The sequence below is a fragment of the Periplaneta americana genome, chromosome 6, assembly GCF_040183065.1.
Source record: "Periplaneta americana isolate PAMFEO1 chromosome 6, P.americana_PAMFEO1_priV1, whole genome shotgun sequence".
NCBI lineage: Eukaryota > Metazoa > Arthropoda > Insecta > Blattodea > Blattidae > Periplaneta > Periplaneta americana.
Genome location: NC_091122.1, coordinates 157,543,705 through 157,566,834, shown reverse-complemented (window position 1 = coordinate 157,566,834; position 23,130 = coordinate 157,543,705). Strand labels below are relative to the sequence as shown.

The 23,130-nt window shown below is 31.5% G+C and overlaps 1 protein-coding gene across 23 annotated transcripts in view; it reads left to right on the top strand.

Annotated features, from left to right (window-relative positions):
- LOC138701967 (uncharacterized) overlaps positions 1-23,130 on the top strand; it is a 1,800,590-nt gene that overhangs the window by 1,105,204 nt on the left and 672,256 nt on the right. For 2 of the 23 annotated variants that reach the window (XR_011332756.1, XR_011332752.1), the window contains exon 1: positions 19,487-20,268. The exons of 19 other annotated variants lie outside the window; for them this stretch is intronic. The gene's annotated coding sequence lies outside the window, so the exon portion shown is untranslated. Of the gene's footprint in view, positions 1-19,486; positions 20,269-23,130 lie in introns of those variants that run through there. 2 more of the 23 variants (XR_011332757.1, XR_011332754.1) reach the window with 2 other exon arrangements.

Sequence of the window (23,130 nt, the reverse complement as noted above, 5' to 3'; positions counted from 1 at the left end):
TTATAAATTAAATATTGTAATTTTACGTCATAACTGATAGGCCTATAGGCTACGAGAAGGCTGTAGATCTTCCAACTGGAAATAGCGAACCTCCAGAAACTATGTTTAATAAGTAGAGAAATAATAGTGAAAGGATGGCTCGAAGCAGATGCTACACAGACAGAGTCTGTATAATTTGGTATTGCCGATTGATTCGTGATTCAGTTCGCAGGATAAATCATATCGCCTGTGGCTAAATGAGCTTGGAATTTTAATTTCAAATTTGCGTGCCACACAATTCTTCAATTCAAATATATCTCTCGCTTTACTATGTAAATTTAGTAACTGGCTGTAGGCCTATGTAATATAGGACTAACATTTCATATCCGAGTTAAAAAACATTAGCCTATGAGTAGTAGACCTCCATATTCAGAGACCACGAGCTTGTATTTATCTAAAGGATACTGTATTTTACTAACTTAAGAATGCTGTTTGTTACTAACTTAAGAATACTGTATGTTACTAACTTAAGAATACTGTATTTTACTACTTAAGAATACTGTGTGTTACTAATTTAAGAACACTGTATTTTACTACTTAAGTCAGTAACATGCAATATTCTTAAGTAATAAAATACAGTGTTCTTAAATTAGTAACATACAGTATTCTTAAGTAGTAAAATACAGTATTCTTAAGTTAGTAACATACAGTATTCTTAAGTAGTAAAATACAGTATTCTTAAATTAGTAACATACAGTATTTTAAGTAGTAAAATACAGTATTCTTAAGTTAGTAACATTAGCTTACAATATTCTTAAGTCAGTAACATACAGTATTCTTAAGAATATTGTAAGCTTATGTTACTAACTTAAGAATACTGTATTTTACTACTTAAAATACTGTATGTTACTAATTTAAGAATACTGTATTTTACTACTTAAGAATACTGTATGTTACTAACTTAAGAATACTGTATTTTACTACTTAAGAATACTGTATGTTACTAATTTAAGAACACTGTATTTTATTACTTAAGAATACTGTACGTTACTGACTTAAGAATATTGTAAGCTTATGTTACTAACTTAAGAATACTGTATGTTACTACCTTAAGAATACTGTATTTTACTACTTCAGAATACTGTATGTTACTAATTTAAGAACACTGTATTTTACTACATAAGAATACTGTATGTTATTGTCTTAAGAATATTGTAAGTTTATGTTACTAACTTAAGAATACTGTAGGCCTATGTTACTACCTTAGGAATAATGTATGTTACTACTTAAGAATACTGTATGTTACTAATTTAAGAACACTGTATTTTACTACTTAAGAATACTGTATGTTACTGACTTAAGAATATTGTAAGTTTATGTTACTAACTTAAGAATACTGTAGGCCTATGTTACTACCTTAGGAATAATGTATGTTACTACTTAAGAATACTGTATGTTACTAATTTAAGAACACTGTATTTTACTACTTAAGAATACTGTCTGTTACTGACTTAAGAATATTGCAAGCTTATGTTACTAACATAAGAATACTGTATGTTACTAACATAAGAATACTGTATGTTACTAACATAAGAATACTGTATGTTACTAACATAAGAATACTGTATGTTACTATTTAAGAATACTGTATGTTAGTAACTTAAGAATAATGTTACTAACTTAAGAATATTGTATGTTACTAACTTGTTTGCCAAATAATCTTGCATAGACTACATTTTTTTTAACTTTGTTGTAATCACAATAATCAGTTCATTCGCTTTCTCTCCTTCTTCTTCTTCTTCTTCTTCTTCTTCTTCTTCTTCATAATTTCGACTTTGTGAAGATTTATGCATCAACATCACCAATCGCGAAATAATGTCTGGGTCTTTCTTTAAATACGTCTTCTTCATTTTGAGCGATGTAAGAGAGATGTCTATTAATTTTCCATGAGCATTTTATTTAGATTTGGTCCAGTTCCTTTTGTGCAGTATTCTTGAATTCTTTTTCATAGGAAATACTTGTTTTATTTCCTGCTACAGTTTCGTTTGTTACTGTGTTGGTTCTTATAATATATTTTATTTTAGGGAGCAAATTTTTTTTTCTCAGCGTCGTCGGCTGAATTTCACTACCATAAAATATTGAGCACACAGTCATAAATTTAGGGCCTAAATAGCTTTTCTTTTATCTGTTTTATCGAGAGGAGAGAAAAAAAAACAGTTCATAAGCGAACTTATATGTCTAAAACAAAGAACGTGTGGAACATCAGAAGAGAGATTGAAGTTCTTAAACATTTTATGGGACAAAATCTCTCTAAACCATGTAGGGCCTAAGTCTATAAAATAAATGATTTATACATATTTACTGCTTGTGTATTTTGTAACCTGACAGAGTGTAGTAAGAGAAGGCCCTACGGCTTTAACTCCGCCAGTATTAATAATAATAATAATAATAATAATAATAATAATAATAATAATAATGATAATGATAATGATAAAGGATTTTGTTTTACATTTCTTCTAATTTATATTATTATTTCTCCAATACCAATATGTAGATACGACACAGTCCTTAATTCTTTACAATTGTATGACAATTACTAAGAAATATTGCAGTGAGATTTATACGTTAAACCATACTTACACACATGCATGCATACATACAAACATTACAATACAATACAACACAATACAATACAATACTATACCATACCATACCATACCATACCATAACATAACATAACATTTAGACCTAACATAACATACCATACCATAACATAACATAACATAACATAACATAACATAACATAACATAACATAACATAACATTTAGACCTAACATAACATACCATACCATAACATAACATAACATAACATAACATAACATAATATAACATACCATACATACATGCATAACATTACAATACAATACAATACCATACCATAACATATAACATACATACATACATACATACATACATACATACATACATACATACATACATACATACATACATACATACATACATACAGGTCGGCCTGGGTACTGCAGTCAGCATAGTGCTGGCCTACTGTGCTCGAGGTTGCGGGTTCGATCTCGGCCTTGGTCGATGGCATTTAAGTGTGCTTAAAAGCGACAGGCTCATGTCAGTAGATTTACTGGCATGTAAAAGAACTCCTGCGGGACAAAATTTCGGCACACCGGCGACGCTGATATAACCTCTGCAGTTGCGAGCGTCGTTAAATAAACCATAATTTAATTTTTTACATAGGCTATATAGGCCTACAAAGGTAGGCGCTACTATAGACCTACCTACTGTACACACATAGGCCTACAAATAGACTATTAACCAGTTTATGTGTTGTAATTTATAATTAATGTTGATAAAATTCTAAACCATTAAACCTCTAAACATTTCGAGAACAGAATGTGTGTATTCAAGTGAAGATATTTTTCCTGAAGAAATTCGAGATTTTCATCATCAGAACTAGCTGACAGTTCCAAGATGTAACAAGTGGCTTGTGTTTTAAATGCATAGAAAAGGTTATTAGCTTATTACTGAGTAATTAACATCATTAGCAAAGACCTCACTTAGTGCTAAACATGTCCGCTTCACCAGATCAGATGATGCTGACCTGCAAGGTTTTGCATTTCGCTGAAGTAGCTCAGCAAATGGCATTCGGGGAATTATCACGTGCAGGATCTCTCTGCTTACATCAGAATAGAAACTCGACAGTCTGTAGGCTTACCGCTGTGTGAGTAATGCAACAGAGACACTTTTCTGAAAAAATCACAGCAGTTGAGGAGAATTAATATTTTTAGTGTGTAAAGAGAATGAGTATTTTAATTCTTTCTTTTAAGACTGCAGTCGCTCTATGTCTTGGATGCAAAATCTGCCAACCACATAAATGTGTATGTGGGGAATTTGTCGAGCCTTACGGTCATCACGTTCTGAGATGTGTCAAGAGTAAGGAACTTTTCTTAGACATTCAACAATTGAAGCGTTGGGCAGAATAACGGTCTATGTTACAATCTGCTAACTGTGTAGGGGGAACAAAAATGTTACATCATAATTCCGCTCATAAATTTACGACATAGATAAATATTCCATCAATATGTTTTGTAGACTACACTAAGCGAAGTATACGATTCTATGTTTTTATTTATTTATTTATTTATTTATTTATTTATTTATTTATTTATTTATTTATGAATATATATTTATGTATATATATATTTATTTATGTATAGTTATTTATTTATTTACTTATATAGAGTGTTAGTTGGGAGGCCGGACGGAAAAATACCTTTGGGGAGGCCGAGACGTAGATGGGAAGATAATATTAAAATGGATTTGAGCGAGGTGGGATATGATGTAGAGACTGGATTAATCTTGCTCAGGATAGGGACCGATGGCGGGCTTATGTGAGGGCGGCAATGAACCTCCGGGTTCCTTAAAAGCCAGTAAGTAGTATAAGTAGTATTAATTAATTAATTTATTTATTTATTTATTTATTTATTTATTTATTTATTTATTTATCTATTTATTTATTTATTTACTAGCCGTACCCGTGCGCTCCGTTGCACCTGTTAGAAATAAATATAAAGTAATTACATAATGAATATAGGACGTTTGATCCAGGGAACAACTTTTACAACATCGCAAGATAATCTGCTTCGCTCATTACCCAATTTTTTTTGCATTGCATTTATTGCATAAATACATTTTATGTATTTTAACACGATTCAATTGAGCATAGTTAAAATTTGAATTATAAAATAATGGATTGCTAAGCTAACGTACTATTACTGCATACTAAATCAATACACTCTCGTTGTTCGTTAATTCTCTGAGATTAAAATGAGTGTACATAAATATTATTTTAAGAAATACAGAAAACGAATGTACAAAATAGCCTATCAAATTTTCTGTGCATAAGAAGCTATTTCAATCTTACCTGTCCTCGATTTACTCAGACGTTACTGTAATAACATTATAGCATTATGTCCATCTAGAGAAACTACACTTTCCAATGGTGAAATAATAATTAATTATACAAATCGGTTAATATAGCTTCTGATATTACTTCATACAAACACAGAAACATTCTCTGTATGCTATGTTTAATAGCTTTCGATTGTTGATGTCCAAGGCCCCTTTTTCGATTGTTGTTGTCCAAGGCCCCTTATAGACGAAGTCATTTGTTCTTAATTCATTGCACCGTCTTAGATGGCGTTATTTTAATTTTAAAACTCATTTATCTCATTAAATATCAGTCCTATCAAAATTTTGTAAAGAATAAAACTTATCGGAAATCATTTTTAAAGAAACGTTGGTTATGTAACATTTTTCACAAAAATCAATAATAAGCGAGATATTTCGATTTATTTAATTCAGGCCCCCCTATAACTCCCCTTTTAAATAAAGTATTTTGAATGCCATATAGCCTAGAATCTAAGTTACAACGAACTTAATTTATATTCCAATTTTCATATAAATCGGTTCAGCCATTACCGCGTGAAAAGGTAAACATACAGACAGACATACAAACAAAAATTGCAAAAATGCGATTTTCGGTTTCAGGGTGGTTAATTATATATGTTAGGACCAATTATTTTTGGAAAATCCAAAATTACCAGAAAAATTTCGGCTACAGATTTATTATTAGTATAGATTTATTTATTTAGTTATTTATTTATTTATTTATTTATTTATTTATCCATTTATATATCTTTTTATTTATTTATTTATTTATTTATCCATTTATATATCTTTTTATTTATTTATTTATATTTACTTATGTATTTATTTATTTATTTATCTATTTATTTATATAGAGTGTTAGTTGGGAGGCCGGAGGGAAAAAGACCTTTGGGGAGGCCGAGACGTATATGGGAAGATAATATTAAAATGGATTTGAAGGAGGTGGGATATGATGGTAGAGACTTGATTAATCTTGCTCAGGATAGGGACCAATGGCGGGCTTATGTGAGGGCGGCAATGAACCTCCGGGTTCCTAAAAAGCCAGTAGGCCCAAGTAGTATAAGTAGTATTCATTTATTTATTATTTATTTATTTATTTATTTATTTATTTATTTATTTATTTATTTATCTATCTATCTATTTATTTATATATAAATATATATCTTTTTATTTATTTATTTATTTATTTATTTTTCTATTTATTTATATATAAATATATATTTTTGTATTTATTTATTTATTTATTCATTCATTTATTTATTTATCTATTTATATATATTTTTATTTATTTATTTATTTATTTATTCTGGTGGAGTTAAGGCCACCAGACCTTCTCTTCCACACCACCGGAAATACAATACAACTACAAGAAAAATTATACATCAATGCAATTAATCTACAGTAATAACGAGTGTCAGAATGAATATGACATAAAAAATCAACTGAACGTACAAGTATAAGTTGAAAATAATAAAAATTAGTCTTAACATATTAAATGATGCAAAAAAGTAAAAACATTTACAACAAATACAGACACAAAATAACAGTGTCCTCAGCATCATTGTTATTAACCAAGGGACAATAAGCTGTTCTAGTATCCTGGCACAAAGACGAGAGAAAGGGTTAATCCAACAAAAGGAAATGATTGCCAAAATACTAAAGATGAAAACTTCGACATAAATCCAGCAACTTCTCAGAAACAGATTTCGTGAGATAAAACATATTTTTCTAGTTTACTTTTAAACTGTGACTGTCCGGCAACCCCTGACGTCACTAGGTAACGAATTCCAGAGGCGAGGCAATGATAGCCTACAGTAAAGGAGGATGAGTATAGGGAAGTTCTGTGAGGAGTAATAGAGAGGAGAGATTGAAGCTGATTTCGTGAAGTGGTTAGGAACTGAAACCGTGAAGATAAGTAATTTGGAGAAGAGTTATAGAAAATTGTGTATAGACATAAAAGAGCGTGTTGGTATTGACGGACCCCCAAAAATATTTTGCATATTTTATGCCCATAAATATGTTCTACTCATTACATACATAATATAGTGAATTACATAAGTACCTTTAATGAATTGGTAGCGATGTTAAATTTTAGTTTTAGCTTTTGAATACAATTTCAATCTGAAAACACATAAATACAAAGATATCACGTTTTCCTGAGAAAAATGAAATTAGTTTCTTAGACTTGAGGTAAGGTTGTTATTTGGGTGGTTGATATTGGCTGGTAGTTGGCAGTTTTGACAAGTCTGCTTCAGTTGTAGATACTCTTAAATCGCAAGTTTAACTCAACATTAAATTTGCATTTAGGCCTATATCAATTTTAATAAAAAATTATGGCGTTCCGAGGTTAGGAGTAAAATTTGCATTGGAACCCATACGTTAGAACAGGTAAACTCATTTAAATATTTAGGTTATAATTTGACATATTTACCTGTTACTGATATACTTGAAAATATTCAACATTTTAATTGAGCCTTAAGAACCATCAATCAGATTTTCACAACCACGAAAACCCAAAAACATACCAGGTTAAAAGCATATAAAGTTCTAGCAAGACCTGTCCTCATGTATGGTAGTGAGGCCTGGACTGTCCGAAACTCAGATGTTCAACGCCTAACAACTGCAGAAATGAGATTTCTAAGGAGGACTGCCGGCTACAGCTTGCTTGACCACAAAAAGAATGAACTAATTACAAAAAGAATTGAAAACTACACCTATTTATGAACATCTCAACCACTATAGACAAAAATGGCTTAAACATGTCAATAGGATGGACCGTTCCAGACTCCCAAGACAAATTCTCCGCTACATACCACATGGAAGACGATCTTTGGGACGCCCCCTGAAAAGATGGACGGAGACCGTAACAGGCCACTAGGCCTAATACCTGCAAGGACGATGATGATGATGATTATGATGATGATGATGATGATGAATTCTTCATGGAGACCAACAGAAAATGTACACTGGACACAAGTATGTTGATGGAAATGACGTTTAGGTGTTGTGTTGTAGATCGGAAAACATGGAAACACGTGGGTGAATGCAACAAGGTCGTTGTGGAAAACACGATTTTTAAGCTCGAATGACGGACGAACTATTTTTTGTCACACAGAAGAATTTTCACCGAATTGTCTTTTCAATTGCAGAAAGGAAAATATTCCCTTAATTTTAATGTTAATAAATCAAGATGTTCTTCGTACTCCCAAAGATATCGGAGTTCATCACCATTTATTGTTAGGAGGTCACTTAGAGTGGGAAATTAATCGAATTCTCGATTGACAACACAGCTAGACCACAAAATTTAATTTCTTTATCATTGCTTCAATCTTATCCTTAACGGTGAACACCTAAAGCTGGACCCTGAAAATTGAATTCAAAGAATTTAAAAATCGAAAGTACCGTAACAGATAGGTAGGCTAGACTTGCAAGCTAAGAGAAGTCCCTCAGGTTATCTCGTTCCTGATAAACTCCGTATCTCACAAGTCTGACACAAACAAACAAATGTTTCTTCAAGCTGAGGAAAATCAGAGAAAGCGATGAAGTTAAGTTTAATTGAAATGCCATTTGAAAAATATATGTTGTTCCTGCGGATTACTCGCGAACTTCTGGGGGTCCGCGGACCACAGGTTGGGAAATACTGCTTTAGACTTTGAGTTGTCATGGTACTATGTTTACAAATAACAAAGTAAATCGGCATTAGTTTTATTATTGGTAGGGAGGGAAATAAAGATATCTAGCAATAAATCTTTCATTTAACAGTCGTACTGCTCTGCTGAATTAACACTAAAAATACCAACAAGTTAAACCAATTGCTAGTGCAATAAAGATAGACACTTATAGAACGTATACGATAATATTTGTGTAGGAAACCATAATAAGCCTAATAGGCTTACATATTTTTCATGTTAATCACACGAATATAATTTATTTAAACAGAGTTAAGTTATTTTAACAGAAATTATATTATCACCACCACCACCACCACCACCACCACCACCACCACCACCACCACCACCACCACCACCACCACCACCACCACCATGGTTGAGGCTACCAGAAACGTTCCGATCTCTGAAAGAAATATCGCCTGTCAGTCTCTTCCTAAACTGCTTCCTCACTTTTATAAGTTTTGTTGTTATCAACGGGATTTTAATAACGTTGAAGTTCAAACTATTCCGTCTTATAAAATGATTTAATCTATTGTCTTGCATGATACGATAAGACGAAATATTTTATTTTATTATGTACAGGTGAGACAGATGAATGATAATGAATAGAATAATTCAAAATACACAAAAGATTTTAAAGTTTTCTAACTTTGTTAAGAAGCAAGCTTGTAGAAAAATTTCATTTCATTTAATAACTTAATAACATAGGCCTATTATCCAATATGAAACGTTACGTGAAAGTACCCCGAAAGAGCAAAGTTCATTTTCGAAGACAGTTCCGTTTTGATAAAATAACTTGGGAATGACACAAAATTTTACATAACTTAATTAACGAAAATATCTCTTCTTTTTCTGAATTAAAATTTAAAATTCTAATACTAGCGTATTAGGCCTACACAGACTATAGGCTACATAATTCACAAAAATAAAAGTCTCTGTTGTTTCTAAAATAAAATTTAAAATTTTAATACCAGATTATTATGCAGATCAAGTATAGGCTACATAATTCACAAAAATAAAAGTCTCTGTTGTTTATAAAATAAAATTTAAAATTCTATTATTAGTGTATTACGTAGACGAGAACATAATTCTGTCGTTTCTAAACTAAATTTAGTACACAGACTACACATAATTAAAAAAAATAAAAGCCTCTGTTGTTTATAAAATCAAAATTTAAAATTCTTATAACAAGAATATTACGCAAACTACAGGCTACTTAATTCAGAAAAGTAAAAGTCTCTCATTTCTAAAAATAAAATTTTAAATTCCTTACACCAGAATATTACGCAGACTACAGGCTGCTTAATTAAAAAAAAATAAAAGTGTCTGTTGCTTATAAAATAAAATTTTAAATTCTTATACACCAAATATTACGCAGACTATAGGCTACTTAATTCAAAACAATAAAAGTGTCTGTTGTTTATAAAATAAAATTTAAAATTCTTATACACCAAATATTACGCAGACTATAGGCTACTTAATTTACAAAATAAAAGTCTCCGTTGTTTTTTAAAATAAAATTTAAAATTCTTGTACAGTAGAATATTACGCAGACTATAGGCTACTTAATTAAAAAAAAATAAAATGTCTGTTGTTTATAAAATAAAATTTAAAATTCTTATAGGCCTACACCAAATATTACGCAGACTATAGGCTACTTAATTTACAAAATAAAGGTCTCCGTTGCTTTTTAAATAAAATTTAAAATTCTTGTACTCTAGAATATTACGCAAACTATAGGCTACATAATTAAAAAAAAATAAAAGTGTCTGTTGTTTATGAAATAAAATTTAAAATTCTTATTATTACGCAGACTATAGGCTACTTAATTTACAAAATAAACGTCTCCGTTGTTTTTGAAAATAAAATTTAAAATTCTTGTACACATAGAATATTACGCAGACTATAGGCTACTTAATTGACAAAGTAAAAGTCTCTGTTGTTTTTTTAAATAAAATTTAAAATTCTTGTACACTAGTATATTACACCGACTATAGGCTACGTAATTCACAAAAATAAACGTCTCTGTTGTTTTTGAAAATAAAATTTAAAATTATTTTATACTAGAGTATTACGCAGACTATAGGCTACTTAATTCACAATAATAAAAGTCTCTGTTGTTTCTAAATATATAATTTAAAATTTTAATACATCAGAATGTTACGCAGACTATAGGCTACTTAATTCACAAAAATAAAAGTCTCTGTTGTTTCTAAATATATAATTTAAAATTTTAATACATCAGAATGTTACGCAGACTATAGGCTACTTAATTCACAATAATAAAAGTCTCTCTTGTTTCTAAATATATAATTTAAAATTTTAATACATCAGAATGTTATGTAGGCTATAAGCTACTTAATTCACAAAAATAAAAGTCTCTGTTGATTCTAAAAATAAAATTTAAAATTCTAATATACCAAAATATTACGCAGAGTATAGGCTACTTTATTCACAAAAATAAAAGTCTCTGTTGATTCTAAAAATAAAATTTAAAATTCTAATACACCAGAATGTTACGCAGACTGTAGACTACTTAATTAAAAAAATAAAAGTCTCTGTTGTTTCTAAAATAAAATGTAGAAATCTAATACACCAGAATATTAAGCAGACTGTAGGCTACTTAATTCACAAAAATAAAAGTCTCTGTTGTTTCCAAAATAAAATGTATAAATCTAATACACCAGAATATTAAGCAGACTATAGGCTACTTAATTCACAAAAATAAAAGTCTCTGTTATTTCTAAAATAAAATGTATAAATCTAATACACCAGAATATTAAGCAGACTATAGGCTACTTGATTCACAAAAATAAAAGTCTCTGTTGTTTCTAAAATAAAATGTATAAATCTAATACACCAGAATATTAAGCAGACTATAGGCTACTCAATTCACAAAAATAAAAGTCTCTGTTGTTTCTAAAATAAAATGTATAAATCTAATACACCAGAATATTAAGCAGACTGTAGGCTACTTAATTCACAAAAATAAAAGTCTCTGTTGTTTCTAAAATAAAATGTATAAATCTAATACACCAGAATATTAAGCAGACTATAGGCTACTTAATTCACAAAAATAAAAGTCTCTGTTATTTCTAAAATAAAATGTATAAATCTAATACACCAGAATATTAAGCAGACTATAGGCTACTTAATTCACAAAAATAAAAGTCTCTGTTGTTTCTAAAATAAAATGTATAAATCTAATACACCAGAATATTAAGCAGACTGTAGGCTACTTAATTCACAAAAATAAAAGTCTCTGTTGTTTCCAAAATAAAATGTATAAATCTAATACACCAGAATATTAAGCAGACTATAGGCTACTTAATTCACAAAAATAAAAGTCTCTGTTGTTTCTAAAATAAAATGTATAAATCTAATACACCAGAATATTACGCAGACTATAGGCTACTTAATTCACAAAAATAAAAGTCTCTGTTGTTTCTAAAATAAAATGTATAAATCTAATACACCAGAATATTAAGCAGACTGTAGGATACTTAATTCACAAAAATAAAAGTCTCTATTGTTTCTAAAATAAAATGTATAAATCTAATACACCAGAATATTACGCAGACTATAGGCTACTTAATTCACAAAAATAAAAGTCTCTGTTGTTTCTAAAATAAAATGTATAAATCTAATACACCAGAATATTACGCAGACTATAGGCTACTTAATTCACAAAAATAAAAGTCTCTGTTGTTTCTAAAATAAAATGTATAAATCTAATACACCAGAATATTACGCAGACTATAGGCTACTTAATTCACAAAAATAAAAGTCTCTGTTGTTTCTAAAATAAAATGTATAAATCTAATACACCAGAATATTACGCAGACTATAGGTTACTTAATTCACAAAAATAAAAGTCTCTGTTGTTTCTAAAATAAAATGTATAAATCTAATACACCAGAATATTACGCAGACTATAGGCTACTTAATTCACAAAAATAAAAGTCTCTGTTGTTTCTAAAATAAAATGTATAAATCTAATACACCAGAATATTACGCAGACTATAGGCTACTTAATTCACAAAAATAAAAGTCTCTGTTGTTTCTAAAATAAAATGTATAAATCTAATACACCAGAATATTACGCAGACAATAGGCTACTTAATTCACAAAAATAAAAGTCTCTGTTGTTTCTAAAATAAAATGTATAAATCTAATACACCAGAATATTAAGCAGACTATAGGCTACTTAATTCACAAAAATAAAAGTCTCTGTTGTTTCTAAAATAAAATGTATAAATCTAATACACCAGAATATTACGCAGACTATAGGCTACTTAATTCACAAAAATAAAAGTCTCTGTTGTTTCTAAAATAAAATGTATAAATCTAATACACCAGAATATTACGCAGACTATAGGCTACTTAATTCACAAAAATAAAAATCTCTGTTGTTTCTAAAATAAAATGTAAAAATCTAATACACCAGAATATTACGCAGACAATAGGCTACTTAATTCACAAAAATAAAAGTCTCTACTGTTTCTAAAATAAGTTTATTTACTATCGTCTAAATGAGTGGTGTAATTCAATTTCTGTCACGAACTGCTCTGGTTCAGTATAATGCTTATTACATTAAGTGGATCATTCTGAAATAAAATGTAAAATTCTTATACCAGAGTACTATACAGACTGTAATACATACACTATTTCACAAAAATAAAAGTTTCTGTTATTCCTAAAATAAAATTCTTAAGAAGAGTAGATAGGCTAGACAAAAACAAAATTAGACTTACATAAATCACATAGGCCTACCTATAACTTACGGTACATAGGCCTACTTTATAGACTAACAATTGAAAACCAGCATACGATACTTAAGAAGTAAGCTACATTAAGATGATAATAATAAAGTTAATACTAGCAATAACTGAGGTAACTTATATAATAATTTCAGAGTGAAAAAAGCGATGATGTTGAGTTTGGTGGTGATGATGATGATGATGATGATGATGATGATGATGATGACGATTATTATTATTATTATTATTATTATTATTATTATTATTATTATTATTATTATTATTATTAGGGTCTATTATTAATAGAAAATCACGTTGATATAAGCTTAGTAACAAAGATCAGATTGAGAGAAATATTGTAAATGACTTAGGGAAGAAATAAACTTGCTTTACAATACATGATAGGCGTACGTATAAGCTAGGGAAGTCTGTCATATGAGTTGTTCAATAATTCTGGACTTCATAATTTCATTACTAAAAGTAGCCAATTCTGGGTGAAATTTCATTATCGAATTATAATAGACTGGACCATAATTTGTACTATGTAGTAAAGCAACAGATGTGTAGCATTTAGGTTCAATCAAAGTAAGAATTTCATTTCGTCTTGTATTATAATCATTCGGTTGAGCTATAAATTCCATTCGATTTTTATGTTAGAATTTTACTAATAGGGTAGGCCTATTTATAAATTTGGTCAATGCTAAAAACATTAAACGCTGAATGGATCAAGTTTCTTGGATAATCCAGTCGCCTTTTCAAACAAATTTTGATTATACGTTTTTTTTTTGTAACAGAATTAGACGAAGAATAGCAGTTTTTCTAATGCCTCTCCATCCAATTATAGGCCTATCAATAAGTTACATAATATACAGTTTTGTTCATGAAAGATTGGGGTTTATTCAGGCAGGTCTATAAACCAATTTCTAAATAGTTCATAGTTTCTCAATTATTATTTTGATAATGTCTCTCTTTTTCACATTATTTAAGTGCCTGGCCTAAGATTTAGAGTAGAATGTAAAAGAAAATAGACTATTAATGTGAAATTCGGTGTCAGTTTAAAAATAAAACAATTTAATTGTATGTCTATGTTTATTTATTGAAAAATAGTCGTAGAATGTTTAAATTTTCATAGAATAACTTTTAAAAACTTATTGTTATTATTATTATTATTATTATTATTATTATTATTATTATTATTATTATTTTTGTGGCCCTTCATTAACTGCTCTTCGGGCTCATATGGGATCACGGCCCCCGGGTTGAAAATCACTAGAGTAGCTCATCTGTTGGATTCATACTGCATGTTCCATATTTTGAATTTTGTCTAATTTCCTGAACTTGGCTAAAACAGTCGCAGCACTCACTTCGTTTTCTACAGACTGTCGTCTATCACAACCTTTTTATCTGCCAGGAAATAAGTCTCTTTAATTTTTTTTTATAACTTAGGCTTCCACAATGACAACAAATTGCAGACCCTTCCTCTATCTTTATAGAGTTCTGAATATGATATTCATTGTAACATTGAATAAGATCAATTCGCATTTATAGAGGCAAAACCATTAAGTTATAGGTATCCTGGTAAGAATAATAAAAATCTCAAGAATGGCTTCAATTGCTGTTTGTTTCATTTGCTTTAGCTACAATAGTGAAACAATTGAAACTAGTTTATGTAAAAATATGGTCTAAACCACGTTATTTTATGAACAGAACTTTTTTGCTGTTTTTCTATGATCTTCCTTCTTAACAAAGAGGACTTCTAAATTTTTCATGACTTTCGAATAACCCTATAGGCCTAGTAGCCTGCAGTGAAATTTTGTGTGTATGTGTGTGTGGTTTTTTTGCTGATATGCGTATGTTGTTTCTGTTCTCATACCATACTGCAACTAAGATTAGTGAAAGAGTGTTATCCCAAAACATGTTAAGTCCATTGTTATGAAAGGACTGGAATAGTTTTTATTGATTGGTCTACGGACTGAGCGAATTTTAAAATTACATGCACAATAACACAAACTTGTAGACAAGGATTGGTGTAGTTATGGAAGAAAACAAGCTTAAAATATAACGAAGAGGTCTAAACACAATCATGTAGTCTATAGGCTATAATGGCCTATAAATTGTAAAAATTGCCCAAATGGACTGAGTGAGTTTTGAGGTCACACTCTTGAATTTATATTAGGTTATATTAAGTTTAATTTTGAGATGTGTTATTTATTTGTAAAACATCTTAAATATTTCTGGTAATTTGGGGAACCACATTAATAGGCCTAATAAAAGATGTATCAACGCCAAATAACAAAACAAAAAAGAAAATAGGCTTTCACGAACTCCTGTTAAAATGTGCATAGAGAAAATAAATAAGACGAATTTCTGGGCTCTAAAAAGAACCTGCAGAAAAATATTACCATTCCAAGATTCAAGAATACTAACTAATATCGTACAAGAGAATATAAGGGCTAGTAATTATAACATCAAGGCTCAGGAAACTAGAATAGAAATAAATGAGCGATGTATGAGTAGAGAATTGATGTGTTGTTATTATTATTATTGTTATTATTATTATTATTGTTATTATTATTATTATTATTATTATTATTATTATTATTATTATTATCATTATTATGTTTAAGGGGAAACATCACTGAAAATCATGAAAATTTTCCAAAAACTTTTTTTGTCTATTTCACTTCTTTAAAATGTAGGCCTACATTTTCATACCCCAAATGGATTTAGTTCTATTCTGATTGTTTTTTTAAATTAAGACTGTAAGGAGGTGTGGTATTTGAACAACTGTCAAAATTATTTTTTTTCATCAAATATTTCTTTCTTACAAATTTCTAATCAGAAATCTAGTAACTTCTTGTTCTAAAGTTGGCTCCCTGAAATTACCAGATTAATTTAGCGGAGAATAATTTTAATAGGTATGTGTTACATAAATATTAATTTTACCTTCAAATCCATGTTTCGTAAGTTTGCTTTTCTTGATTCAACACCAACTTTTTTGTACCAAATGCTGTATGTTAATCAATCTGGATGATTTTTCTTTTTACTACAAATATTTATGAGGTAGCTGCATGTTTCTATGCATTTATTTTGTAAGAAATGCCACCAGTTTATTTTATTAATATTTTTTTCATGAATTATATAAAAATAACATTTTCAGCATTTCAAAAAATTTTTTGAAAGTGAATAAATAAGATAATTCATAAAATGAATGCATAAAAATATTTCTCTATGTCTTGTGAATGTGACCAAATAAAATGAAGCTTAAAAATTGAGATCTTCCAACAAAAACATGGGTTTGAAAATATTTCTAAAAAAGTAGGGGGAAAAATCAAAATCAAAAGCAAAAACATTTGGTAATTCAACATTTGGATTTTGTTAGTCCTTTACATAGTAAACATGCTCTCAAAATTTGGTTGAAAAAAATGATTAGGAAAAAAGTCATTTTTAGTGGAGTGTCCCTTAACTGCTCTGCGGACCCACAGGGGACCACGGCCTCCCGGTTGAGAATCACTGGAGTAGCACTGTACTGTACAATTTTATGTGTATGTGTTTTTTTTTTTTTTGCTGATTTCCGTATGTTCTTTCTGCTCTATAGTAATACCCTAATGTAATTAGGATTGATTTATGTTAAGTTACAGGTTATCTATTAGGTCTAGCCTATGTCTAATTTTGAGATGTGTTATTTATTTTTAAAATAATTACTTTAAATTTGTCTGGTAATTTGGGGAACCACATTAATAATAAAAGATGTCAACGCCAAATACTAGACTATAATAAAATAATAATAATAATAATAATAATAATAATAATAATAATAATAATAATAATAATAATAATAATAATAATAGTAGTAGACTAATAATAATAATAATAATAATAGGCCTAATAATAAATAAAAATAGGCTAATAACACAACATTCTTGTTAAAATGTGCATAAAGAAAATAAATAAGACGTCTCTGGGTCCTAAAAAGAACCTGACTGTATTGCAGAGAGAGGTTAGAGTATTACCATTCCAAGATTCAAAAATACTAAAAATATCGTACAAGAGAATAGGAGGGCTAGCATAACATCAAAGCTCAGGAAAACTATAGGCCTAGTAGAAATAAATGAGCGAGCTAAGAGAAGAGAATTGATTTCCCTGGGCTTCAGCTACAGAAGACGTGTCCACTAACCAAATCTGTCTTATTGGATGAAAATAACTTAGCTTCAATGGGCAGAACCGTATGAACACTTCCTTGCTGTTGACTGAAGATTAGTGAATACTTAGGCTAACTGAAAATGGTGTGTGTTTTAATAAAGTTGCTGATGATCAGTAACTTACTCTAACATTCTCAGTTAATGATAGTTGTTTGGGTCATAGCTTAGGAATATTTTTTTTTCCAATAAATAATGTGTCAGATGGAACATTTTTAAGTTCTTTGCTCTTCAATGCCTCCAAAGATTGATAAACGGTTTCCGAGAGGTTGTTACTGGTCCATGAAAGATGGACACCCTATTACACTGCTAAATCTGTTTCCAAATTCCTGACAGAGAATATGGGTTCACTTCTGGCCTAGCTTTCTTACTGCCTGGAGATAGTGTGAAGTTCCCTGAAGAAAGTAATAAAGAAATAGATGGCTAATAGAACACCTTTCGTTGTGGGAAAAATAAAATGGCATTGGATGAAATTGAAAACAATGTCTTAAATCAGTGCCATGTAGAATTCAAGCTGTTATAAAACCCTAATGGTGGTTTAGTCTACGAAATATTATTGATGTAACCTACTCATTGGAGCAGTTAGTGGGGGAGGGAGAAAGGGACATGTCCATTCCAATATTTTGTCTAATTATATAATTATAATTAAGACAACTTATTAATCTGTTGACATAGATGTTTAATAACATTCTATGTTTTATTATTCAATCAGCAGTAGATATAAATAAACAATTCTTTTAAACTTTATTTAAGTTTTAGTCTAGCCTAATGTTTTAGTTTCTTTTGTTCCTAATGTCCCTGTAGAAATTACAAGCCTAGGCTATCTAAGCTTACTGTATAGCTAATAGCGCCAATAAGTACTGTAAGAGAAAACACTTTAGATTGAAAACAAATATCATTTAACGCTTAAAAAAATACCTCTGTGTAAGAGATGAATGTATATAGGCTTACATACATGTGTGCACAAAAGCATAAAGCAGCTGTAAACAAAATTATAAAGAAGAGGTTAATTTTTATAAATTGGCTTATTAATTTGGCGAGGCTATGTAGCTCGTCCAACATTCCTCCTTGAAAGTAGGCTTATCAATAAGTGCATAAACGTTGGAATTAAACGTCAGATTAAGAAAGGGACATTTTTCAATAACAACAATTATTGCAATATTGTGCTCATCTTAAAGCAGAAAAAAATAGAACTGTACTTAATGAAGTTTAAGATTCGTAATGGTAGAACTATTCCTTAGAGCCTACTCCATGTTTTATTCACTGAAAGTAAGAAGAATATGGTGGACTATGGCCACATAAAAGATTTCCTTGACTCTGTATAGGATTCCGTGGCATAGTTGGCAACACAAGTGTGATGCTGCAGAATGTCAGCAACAGCGGAAAAGTGTTGGAAGGAACAGAATTCTAAACATACCTTGTTCCATAATTTTCAAAATGTTTGCGCGGGATTTTATTAAGAAAGAGGCGGTTGAAGAAAGCAGTTGCGCGCGCATTCTAGCGGGAAATCCCCTTAGTATTTTTTTTCTCTTCTTAACCCTGTAGACACTATCCCGCGTGCTCAAGTGGGTAGCAACTTGGAATTGTTTTTAATCTTTTTGTCCATTTCTCAATCTTGAAGCGACATTTCAAGGTTTTCACTTCTCACACCCAACACCAGTTAACTTTTTTCTCTCATTCGTGGCTACCGTCTGTATTTTTTTATTATTTTCCCCTCATCGTTTTTCCCCTTTTCATTCGATGGTTGTGATTCGAAATTTAAACTCCACCCATTGCCGCACGTCTTAGGCTCCACCCTGATGTATTAAAAGCAGCTGTAGACCACGCCTACTTTTGCGAACGGGGTGGAGCTTTAAATGGTTGTGATAGTTGAGTCGTTGTCCGCCAGGGCGACGCTGCTATCGTTCGCGCTTCTTTGACTGTTTTTTAACGAACGAACCATCTCTTTGCGCCGACGCCGAGCAGTCCAAGCTGTTTGTCTGAGTTGTGGACTCTCTGTTCTGGTAGGAAGACGTGTGCTGCTCTGTTAACCTCTGTGCCTCTTCTTATAATTACTGTTAAATTTGTCATAAATCGAATCTCTCCTGCTTGGATACTCGACTCTGTGGATGTACCATGCTCAGTGATGTGAATTTTTTTATGTATTGCGGAGTGCCGAATGATTACGTAAAGCTTGAACCACTAGCGCAGATAACGGTTGGACCAGCAAACGACGGTTGAAGGAGGGAATCTTTTGAAACAGATCGCCTCACTGATTCTATTAACAATCAAAGTGCACATTTGTTCATTAGGAAGACTGGTGCGTCATTAAGCCGACATCGCTGCTGAGTTTGTGAGTAATTTCTACGGCGAAGAGAAAAATGTGTTGGTGATTTTTTTAGTGAAACGGGGAAAATAAAAAAGTGAGATGTAACACATGGAGGAACCAGACAAGTTTCGTGTGGTGTGTGCGGTATTGAAATGATTGCAAAATCAAGTTCTATCGATTCTGAAAGTTCTGGGTTAAATTAAAAAAAAAATATGGCGGACTTCAAGATAAGTGAAGGCGGGAAAATGAATGCTGGAGTTATTAAAAGCATGTGTGATGTGTATACATCTATGATATATTTCGGGATGCCTCGACTAGCACAGGAAGGAGGTTTTAAAGATGCCGGATAGCTTGGAGTTGAAGTAAATCGGTAAGTGGTAGCCTCATTTTATTTGGTGACTAAACATTGAAGGAACGGCTTGCTACGGACCCAAATGGAGTGCGGCCTCAAGTATTGATCTGAGCCTCTCCCCTCCCTCTGCCTTCCCTCCCTCAACTCCCCTTCGCCCATCTTCCGTCAGTTTCCTCTACTAGATCCCCATCGACCTCAACCCAGAGAGATTCACCCTAATCGCGTTTAATTTAGTACCGAGGAAAGTTACACTCTATAATTGTTTTTAATTCCATCCAGCCTCTGTAGGCTGGGTCCAGCAAGGATGCAGAATTACGTCGCAGTTGTCTCCAGATACTGATGCATCATCCCGTTTCGCAAATGCGTGTTAAGAAATAGAATTTAATAGCTTCTCGCGCCTTTAAATGTGATAGGCCTATGAATATAGACTGGCTTAGTGCCTCGCGTATATTAAATGGAATCTGTAACCGATTACTTCATTGGCTGGCGTGCTTATATATATGTAAGGAAGTTTGTTTCTGTGTGCGGAATATTTTCGTCCGGTTTACAGGGACAAAATGGCGATAGAGAACCTCTGGGGTGTTCGGAAGTTCGGTTGTCGTAATAAGTTTATATTTTTTACTTCTAGTACAAACTGCGTATATTGGAATGTACAAATACAGTTTTTGTGCATCTCGAAACAAATTGCGCTGGACATTCGCTTTATTCTGTGAATTTTCAAACGCACATCGAAAATAAAATTATAATTGTGAAATATGGCAATTGTACCCTACAGAGTAATTTATATAGACAGGTCGGTAGCATTTCATCTTAACGTATTTCATTCAATAGTATGTAAATAAATTGCTGTATAGGTCTAATAATTACAATTAAACCCACCCAGCTCAGTCTGCTGAGGCGTTTGCGTACCGATTCGAAGTTGCTCTCGGACCTGGGTTCGATTCCCGCTTGGACTGGTTACACGGTTGGATTTTTTCCGAGGTTTCCTCCAACCCTAAAGCGAATGTCAGGTAATTTATGGCGAATCCTCGGCCTTATCTCGCCAAAATTCCATCTCGCTATCACAAATCCCATTGACGCCAAATAACCTAGTAGTTGATACAACGTCGTTAAATAAACAACTATAATTAACCTGAAATCTGCTTTCAAATTTGAATGTTTCGATGAATGTAGCCTATTGATTTATGATTCACTTTGTATTTGAATGTGAGTGCGTGTTTTTAAAACATGTTACAGCATTAAAAAAAGCAGGTTTCTTACCTTGATTGTTCATGGCAGTCTTCTGTAAAAAATCTTCATACAGAACTCTGGAATAGTTGAAGGTTGCTTACTGCTAACATAGTTTACGTTTTTCGAAAGGAACTGTGGGAGACTGTCACTTACGTGTTGTTACATTGTGTAAATCTGAAAGTGTAGGTTTATTTCTGTTACTGACGTGAGATATTGAACGAAATCTGTTGAAACGTGGAACTGTAGTGTCCAGGTAGGTGTCTATTAAGTAGGTAGAAATATAGTCTATCGAAATAAAAAAAATACATAAAGCACAACAGCTTTTTTATGTAACCCAAAATTTGTAAATATTGTCAAACGAATTGATTATTTAATTCCCTGTAATCTGTTAGTTCTATCGTGTTGCTTGAAGTTGTGTGGCTTCCCCATTATTTAGGCTGTGTCGTCACCACGGGTTCAATTGAGTTCGTATACACTGCTCTGCGAAATAACTGATGCCTAGCACAACCCGCTTCCTTGGAACGCGCAGTTGGAGGTACAGATTGTCCAGACCAGTTTTTATGGAATTTTTTATATCGTGTGCATGCTTCTCTTATAATTTTTTACCCATCTCACTATAATACCTCCAGAGTACGTAAGTTGATGCAGCGTCATTATAAAAACAAAACTGTGGCCATGCAACCTATGTTATTGATCACATTGGCTAAATGGCAGCGTAATTGGTAGGGTTCCAGGTTAGAGACCCGAGGAAGGCATAGATACATTACTCTGATCAGTTTTTGGCGATTTTGTCTCTAGTCACTGTTCGATTCACGTATCAGAATAGATCACTATGGGTTTGATATTGTTATCTTAACATGTTATTCCTATTTTGTCAACATATTTAAGCAAACCATTTATAATTAAAAATTAATTTATAGCGTCTTCAATTGAATTCATGTTCTTCATAGATTTACACGTGTATAAGCTACAATGGTAGCCTATTTTCATGAATTCCTAGCTGGAGAAGATAAGTTAACTGAACTGCTTCGTTCCTAACATACTTTTATTCTCAGTCTCTCTTTTCGGTCACTAAGCTTCCCTATTTTGGGGTGGAGGCACGGTGTCAGAGGAGGTGTTAATTACTCCTTTGAGTAAATATTATAAGTTAGCCTACTAGAAATCTTGCGATATGACACGGTTCATTTCAATGTGCAGATTTACACCAGCCATTTCTTCCTCGTCCCGTCCTGTGATCACTTTGATCACATTTCCGTCCCCTCGCGTATGTGGTACCCAAGAGGTTACGTCCATTTTCGGGTTTTCCCCTTCAAAATTTTCTAGAACTCCTTCAGTGGAGTAGCGTAACCCGGAGTGAGACTAGTGGCCAACAGGCTTGGAGCTCACATATTTAGTTTCTTACAGCCCCGAACCCCTTGCAAGGACGCGTTTTGCGTACCTTTTAAATTTATCCTCCCAATTCTTCTCTTTCAATTCAATTCAATTCTTGGAAAAACATGTTTGTTTTGTTGTAATTCATAAGTACGCCGAAACAGTTGAAGACCTGAATTCTAAAACATGCTAACTCCAAAAAATGGAAAATTGAGTTAGCACATTTATGATATCGTTATGTCTGAGACTATGATATCGTATGTTAAAAGAAAGTCTAAT